General features: G+C 32.4%; 1 long non-coding RNA gene across 5 annotated transcripts; it reads right to left on the bottom strand.

Annotated features, from left to right (window-relative positions):
* Window positions 1–4,487: 4,487 nt before the first annotated feature.
* Window positions 4,488–7,403, bottom strand: LOC126908875 (uncharacterized). 5 transcript variants are annotated; one of them, XR_007704862.1, is made up of 5 exons: window positions 7,213–7,403; window positions 6,741–7,180; window positions 6,587–6,613; window positions 6,089–6,115; window positions 4,488–4,781 (listed from the first exon to the last, which is right to left on the bottom strand). It is a non-coding gene; the product is annotated as an uncharacterized LOC126908875 (long non-coding RNA). The 5 variants fall into 5 exon arrangements; XR_007704860.1 differs by lacking the exon at window positions 6,089–6,115 and adding an exon at window positions 5,046–5,072; XR_007704861.1 differs by lacking the exons at window positions 6,089–6,115; window positions 6,587–6,613 and adding exons at window positions 5,046–5,072; window positions 5,544–5,570.
* Between the last annotated feature and the right edge of the window lie 6 nt (window positions 7,404–7,409).

The following is a 7,409-nucleotide window of genomic DNA, read 5'->3' as shown; positions in this document are numbered from 1 at the left end:
GTCTCCGACCGTAAAATGTTTCGTAATTTTATCTATTATTTTTCCGGCATGCTGTTCAAGTTATGGGCGACTATTGTTTACATCGTCAGCAGTCGCCGTGTTTACATGTACGACCATCCAGTCACTAGGTCGCTTCGCCTCTCGATCTACGTGTAGGAAGGTGGGTAACCGTTTTTTCATTACGACGGTTACGCAATACAAATAGTATTGACGGTATTTTTGTATCCCAGATGCTATGGTTGCCCTCTACCAGTAGGGCGTAGAGACATTTTTTTGCTCCTGATTTTTCCGTTCTACCTGGTTTCCTCTTAGTCGATTATTATTTCCCGACGGTCTATTTGGCCTTTAACGATGTCAGTGTTGCTCCGCGCTATAACGGTATGGGGTTGGCGGTACGTCCACGTTCGTATAACCCATTGGCTGTCGGGCCGCTGGTTGAGGATTTGCCGTGGAGGCAGTTTGGCTGACTGTCGGGACGTTGGCGAAGCGTACCGAAGAGCCACGGTCTTATCTATATCGTGCGCTATCTCACGTAGATCAGCAAAAGACGCTGGGTGCATTAACCGTATCATAGCGCGGTAATCGACTTGTAAAAGCCCCGTTAATTATGGCACAAGTTAACGGCTAACTATACATCCAATACGTAAACGAGAGTAGACAATAATTAAATAACAAATAATTACATATATTAGAAATTCCTCAGAGAGCATCTTAAATTTAAGGGGTAACGGGAGGCCATTAAATACTAGTGGCCGGCGAATTGGCATAAAACATATAGTTAATCTCAATTAAAAGAAACAATAAATAACATTAAAAATAATATAAAACTCAGCTGTATAGATGACGCTGTTGATGGTGATGAGTGGACTGTATGAGATCTTGTGGTAATGGTGTCGAACATCTGAGTATGAAGAGTCAGAGTGTAAATTCAGGCACGTAATGGCAGATGTGAATAGATTACGGTAATGAAGATGTTTAGTGATGGTCAGGGCCCAATCACTAGTAGCGTGTAAGGGCACGTAAACTTTGAGCACAAGGGTACAATAAAAAAGTAATAAAAAACTATGGCGTACAACGGCTGGATAATTTACCATTCATGCGAAGGCGCTTGTTACAGAAAAGAGTGACACAAAAAAACAATAGACTGACTGACTTACGACAATAAACTGTACACGAATGACAATCGACACTTAGGTCATCAATTCGCCATGATAGGTGAGCAAGGGGGCGAGTAATCTGTTAATCCAAATAAAGCAGACGTTGTTTTGTTCGCTAGAATAGCACCAGTCAGAACACCTGACTGAAAAAGGAGGATTTGTAATATATACAGAAGGATTTAAAAAATCAGGAAAGGTAGGTGCTGGCATTTGGGAAAGAATAAATGTCACAGCATGTCATTCGGCACAATACCCTCTGTTTTTTCAAAAAAAAAAAAGCAGAGGTTCAAAGCAGAAGTGATGACGATACTGGAAGGGGCTCAGAACCTGAAGGTATACAAGAATAAGAAGATAACTCTCTTAAGTGACATTCAAGCGGCTTTGGAAGCACTCTGTAATAATCAGGTGAATTCAAAACTTCTTCTCGAATTCAGGGAAACTTTAGAATCACTATCGGGATTCAACAAAGTTACACTAGCGTGGGTATCAGCACACAAAGGTGTCACTGTAAATGAAAATGCTGAATTTCTAGTCAGGATAGGAGCAGAGAACACCTATGTTGGACCAGAACCAGTAGTAGGACTCACTGAGCAATCGTTTTATGTACTCCCTAAGATTTGGTTCAGAGAAAAACACTGGGCAATCTGGAAGTACTTGGTAACGTCTAGACAATCCAAAATGTTTATCATGAACTTCGGTCTACTACTGGGTGGTCTTAATAAAATGAATAGTCATCAAATAAATACTTTGACTGGTCTACTGACAGGACATGGTCACTTGCTTAAACATTTTTACACAATGGGGGTATCGGAATCACCATTGTACAGAAAGTGTGGAGTAGAAGAGGAAGATTCATTTTACATTATGCGTGTATGTGAAGCCTTGTCCACACTAAGATCAAACTACTTGAGTAAACCTTTTCTGAAAAATAAGATATAAAAAACCTTAAACTCAGATTTCGCTGGAAAGACAGGACTTTTTGGTCATCGATAGGAGTAATTTGATGGTCAACCATTATACAATGATAAGTATAATGTAATAACACTTAGGTTGGTAATCTGAATATAGATTATTCGGTATGAGGTGCGTACAACGAACCAACAGGTCTGAGTGCTTAGGCATTATGTCCACCTCAATAAAAACCAAATCTAAAATTAAAAAACACATATTTTAAACTAGTTTATACATTTTATTCTGTCATTTAAAATAGTTATCTTCTTATTTTTCTATTACTTCAGGTTCTGAGCTCCTATCAGTATCGTCATCACTTCTGCTTTGAACCTCTGCTCTTTTTTTTTTTGAAAAAACAGAGGGTATTGTGCCGAATGACATGCTGACATTTATTCTTTCCCAAATGCCAGCTCCTACCTTTCCTGATTTTTTAAATCCATCTGTATATATTACAAATCCTCCTTTTTCAGTCAGGTGTTTTGACTGGTGTTATTTATCAAGTGTTATTCTAGTGAACATAACAAATCTGTATAGTGTTTAGACTATGTTCTGATAAGTCTATGATAGTGTCTGGGAATTTACCCACCACTCCTATAACTAAGTCGTGTGCATAGGCTTGTGTCTAACAGTATTTGTTTAACTCTTTAATAAGCGAATCCAATACTAGAAACCATAGCAAGGGGGATAGGTCCCCGCTTTGTGGGCATCCCTATTGAACACTCTTAATTACTTAGGTCACATTGAGCTATCCCAAAATGGAGCGTTTCTTAAGCATGGATTCTATCCACTTAGTAATAAGTTGTTCTATTCCATGCTGTTGTGCAGATTAACAAATAACATCGAAAGGAGTATTGTCAAATGCCTTTTCAATGTCCAGGAATATACCTACTGCATAAATTTTATTTTCTACAGCGTTCTTTATCTCAGTGGTTAAGCAGTGCAGAGCTGTATGAATAGATTTTACTGTTTGATACGCATGTTGGTCCACAGGTGGCGCCCGTTTCTTAGGTTTGCTCTCCATATTTCCTTTTGGATCCGTGGAGAGGTTCCCTTCAGCTGTAGCTGTTATTGAGGGTGGTGGTTTCCTGGGACCCTTTCCCTTACATAACCCATTTCCTCACTTCCCTTTCGAGACATGAGTGAAGTGCGTCCGTTTGTTTCTTACCTGTAACTTACCTCCTTTTCTAAGTGTTACTGGTCATTCTTCAGCCGTCTTCTTTCCAGATTTTTGAAGAGTAGATTTTTTCACAACCTTCTGGGCTGGTGGCTGCTTTGCAACATAAACCAAGAGTTATGAATTGGTTGTACACTTCAGTGATTAAACCTATGATATTGTACGGTACCATAGTCTGGTTGACCATAACGTTACAGCTAGGAAAGAACATAGTTGCATACACAGAATGGCCACCATAGTCATCACTGGATCATTAAGAACTACACTCTAATACGGTAGTATATTTTATAACTGTCCCCTACAATTCATTAACTACGCCCATATCTGGGTTTCTATCACAATTAACCAATCATAATAATTATTCAACATATCAGGAATTTCAATAGTGATCGCTAGCTAACTTTATCCGCCATATAAAAAGTCACTTTTTTTCATAAAAAACTCTCTCTCAGGCATCTCTATAGAAGTTTGCTGCTGCTGCTTTTCCTGTACGCTTACTCTCCACTCTGAGCTATTGCTCATGATCATTATTTTCTTACATGGAATATGCTTTAATATAAGTAAAAATTTTGTCCTTACGATTTTTTTTTTTAGCTTCGATGAGAATCTGAGAATGCATTGATTTTACTAAGATGTGTTTTTTTTTTATGTCTGTTGCCACTTTTTCTCAGCTCTCACTAGACTGATTTCTTACAATGATACGTCAAAAGATCACAAATTGTATCTAGTCAAAGACATCAAAATTGAAAAAAATTCCCTCATTCCCCGTGAATGGGGTAAAACCTCCAAAAAATTACAAATTTAAAAATCGCTAATATTCGAAATTTTTTCAATTTTTTTACTTAAAATTGCTATAACTTATTTAAAACCAATTTGTCAATATAATTTTTTTTCAGATAATTGCATGATATCATTACCTTTCATTTGGTATATTTTTTATGTTAATTTGACATTTATCTACCCACAGAAGAGGATTTAAAATGACAACTTTTTCACAAAAAATTAACTTTTTCAACTTAACTATACTGTGCCGCGAACCCCCTGTGACGGGTTATTATTATTTTTATATTTTTTTAATTATTTCACTGTTACTCATACAATATACTGTACGTTTATTGTATCTTTTCAAAAAAGCCGACTGGCGTTAATGAATAAATAAATAATATTTTAATAACAATTGTGTTAAAAAATTATTTATATGTTCTTTTATTTCTTAATTATTTATACATCATTTCCACAATACTATTTTATAATTTTACTGTTATAACACTTAAATAAAATTCTTAATAAACAATTTTAAACATTTTTTTATGATTTTTACTTTAAATTGTTAATTAATAATAATACAATATATTTAATAAAATGTTATTTTAGACTAATTAAAAAGTGGTTGAAAATAAACTTATTTCACAAATAACTTTTACAAAATTATAGTAGAACAATTATGAAATATTATCCTTTTTTAATTTGCTATTTGAGTTGTATTTCTTAATCATCACCTAATCAGACAACATAAAAAAATGTTCACTATTATTTTAATACAAAACCTTAAATAGATAATAATAATTATAATAAAAAACAATAAATTTAATTAATAAACACGAAACAAAATTTTATTTCTCCAAAATTAATTATAAAATTTTTTTTAACTGCATGAAGAATATTTACTAATGGAATATTTTTAAAAATTTTAATTTTTCCAATACGAATTAAAAAAATATATATTTAATGTATAATTTAAAGTTATTTAGTTAGGTACTAACTTGTATTTTGAGGAGTCGTATTGTCATCTATACAAATAAATAAACATTAAATTAGCGATTTTAAACATATCATATATAAAATTATGTATAATTATGTAAACAAGTTCAATAATGATAATATAAATAAAAAATACAATTCTTTTAAAAAATCAATGTAATCAATAAATACGATTTTCAATAATATAATATAAAAAATAAGAAAAAAATTAATATTATAAAAGCTCAATAATATGGCTAGTAAATCAAATAAAAAATCAGAATTGTCTAATTTGTTTGAAAGTGTTCTATTGGGAGGAACATGCACAATCCTTTCGAGGAGCGTGCATATTAAAATTAATAAAAATAAAGGAAATTAAAATTTTTAACGGTACACTAAACGGTATACAGACAGTAATTCAAGAAAATCAATAGTATTATTTAATAGTTCAAAAATATTTTAATATCATAATTAAATATTTTATTATATAAATTTTCCAATATTATCATTTAAGTACACACTTATATCTAGAGAAGTTGTATTTTCATCTAAAAAAAAATTAAACAATGAATTAGCGATATATTTATTAAAATATCTAATATTAAATCTACCCAATATGTTATTCAGAGACAATTATTAAAAGTAAAATTTAAAATTCTTTATTCAATCACTTACGTGATTCTTGAAGAGTTATATTGGCATCTAAATAAAAGTATAAAACTTGAAATAGCGTTGTTCAATCATATCCATCGCAACACTAAAACCACCAAAGTATACATAGCTCTTTTTATTTGCATGGCCGTAAATGCACTACACATTGAAATTGTTTCAGATTTAACTTCGGACATTTTTCTTGCCGCCCTTGACTGATTTGTAGCTCGTCGGGGAATTCTGTTAAACTTATATAGCGATTGCGGTAGCAATTATATTGGAGCGTCGCGTCAATTAAAATCTCTTTTTGCGAATGAGGCCGTACAAAACGCAATGATCGCACGAATCCCATGTAATTGACACTTCAATCCTCCCGNTTAATGTATAATTTAAAGTTATTTAGTTAGGTACTAACTTGTATTTTGAGGAGTCGTATTGTCATCTATACAAATAAATAAACATTAAATTAGCGATTTTAAACATATCATATATAAAATTATGTATAATTATGTAAACAAGTTCAATAATGATAATATAAATAAAAAATACAATTCTTTTAAAAAATCAATGTAATCAATAAATACGATTTTCAATAATATAATATAAAAAATAAGAAAAAAATTAATATTATAAAAGCTCAATAATATGGCTAGTAAATCAAATAAAAAATCAGAATTGTCTAATTTGTTTGAAAGTGTTCTATTGGGAGGAACATGCACAATCCTTTCGAGGAGCGTGCATATTAAAATTAATAAAAATAAAGGAAATTAAAATTTTTAACGGTACACTAAACGGTATACAGACAGTAATTCAAGAAAATCAATAGTATTATTTAATAGTTCAAAAATATTTTAATATCATAATTAAATATTTTATTATATAAATTTTCCAATATTATCATTTAAGTACACACTTATATCTAGAGAAGTTGTATTTTCATCTAAAAAAAAATTAAACAATGAATTAGCGATATATTTATTAAAATATCTAATATTAAATCTACCCAATATGTTATTCAGAGACAATTATTAAAAGTAAAATTTAAAATTCTTTATTCAATCACTTACGTGATTCTTGAAGAGTTATATTGGCATCTAAATAAAAGTATAAAACTTGAAATAGCGTTGTTCAATCATATCCATCGCAACACTAAAACCACCAAAGTATACATAGCTCTTTTTATTTGCATGGCCGTAAATGCACTACACATTGAAATTGTTTCAGATTTAACTTCGGACATTTTTCTTGCCGCCCTTGACTGATTTGTAGCTCGTCGGGGAATTCTGTTAAACTTATATAGCGATTGCGGTAGCAATTATATTGGAGCGTCGCGTCAATTAAAATCTCTTTTTGCGAATGAGGCCGTACAAAACGCAATGATCGCACGAATCCCATGTAATTGACACTTCAATCCTCCCGCCCCCCCTCATATGGGTGGAATATGAGAGGCTGGCATTAAAAGTGTAAAACACCATTTAAAACGAGTTATTGGTATTCAAGTACTAACCTATGAAGAAATGNCGGTATTCAAGAACTAACCTATGAAGAAATGGAAACGTAAGTAATTCGTATCGAAGGTATACTCAATTCTCGTCCTCTGATACAAGCTTCAGCAGATCTACTCATGATCTACTCGCATTAACCCCCGGCCATTTTTTAATAGGACAACCTATTCTGTCTTTACCCGAAACTGACGTTACTGCAGTACCTATGAACCGCTTAACACGCTGGCAACT

The sequence above is a fragment of the Daktulosphaira vitifoliae genome, unplaced genomic scaffold (assembly GCF_025091365.1).
Source record: "Daktulosphaira vitifoliae isolate Bord-2020 unplaced genomic scaffold, ASM2509136v1 Scaffold_27, whole genome shotgun sequence".
Lineage (NCBI taxonomy): Eukaryota > Metazoa > Arthropoda > Insecta > Hemiptera > Phylloxeridae > Daktulosphaira > Daktulosphaira vitifoliae.
Note: the sequence above shows the minus strand (reverse complement) of the source record. Positions and strands in the feature narration are given on the sequence as shown.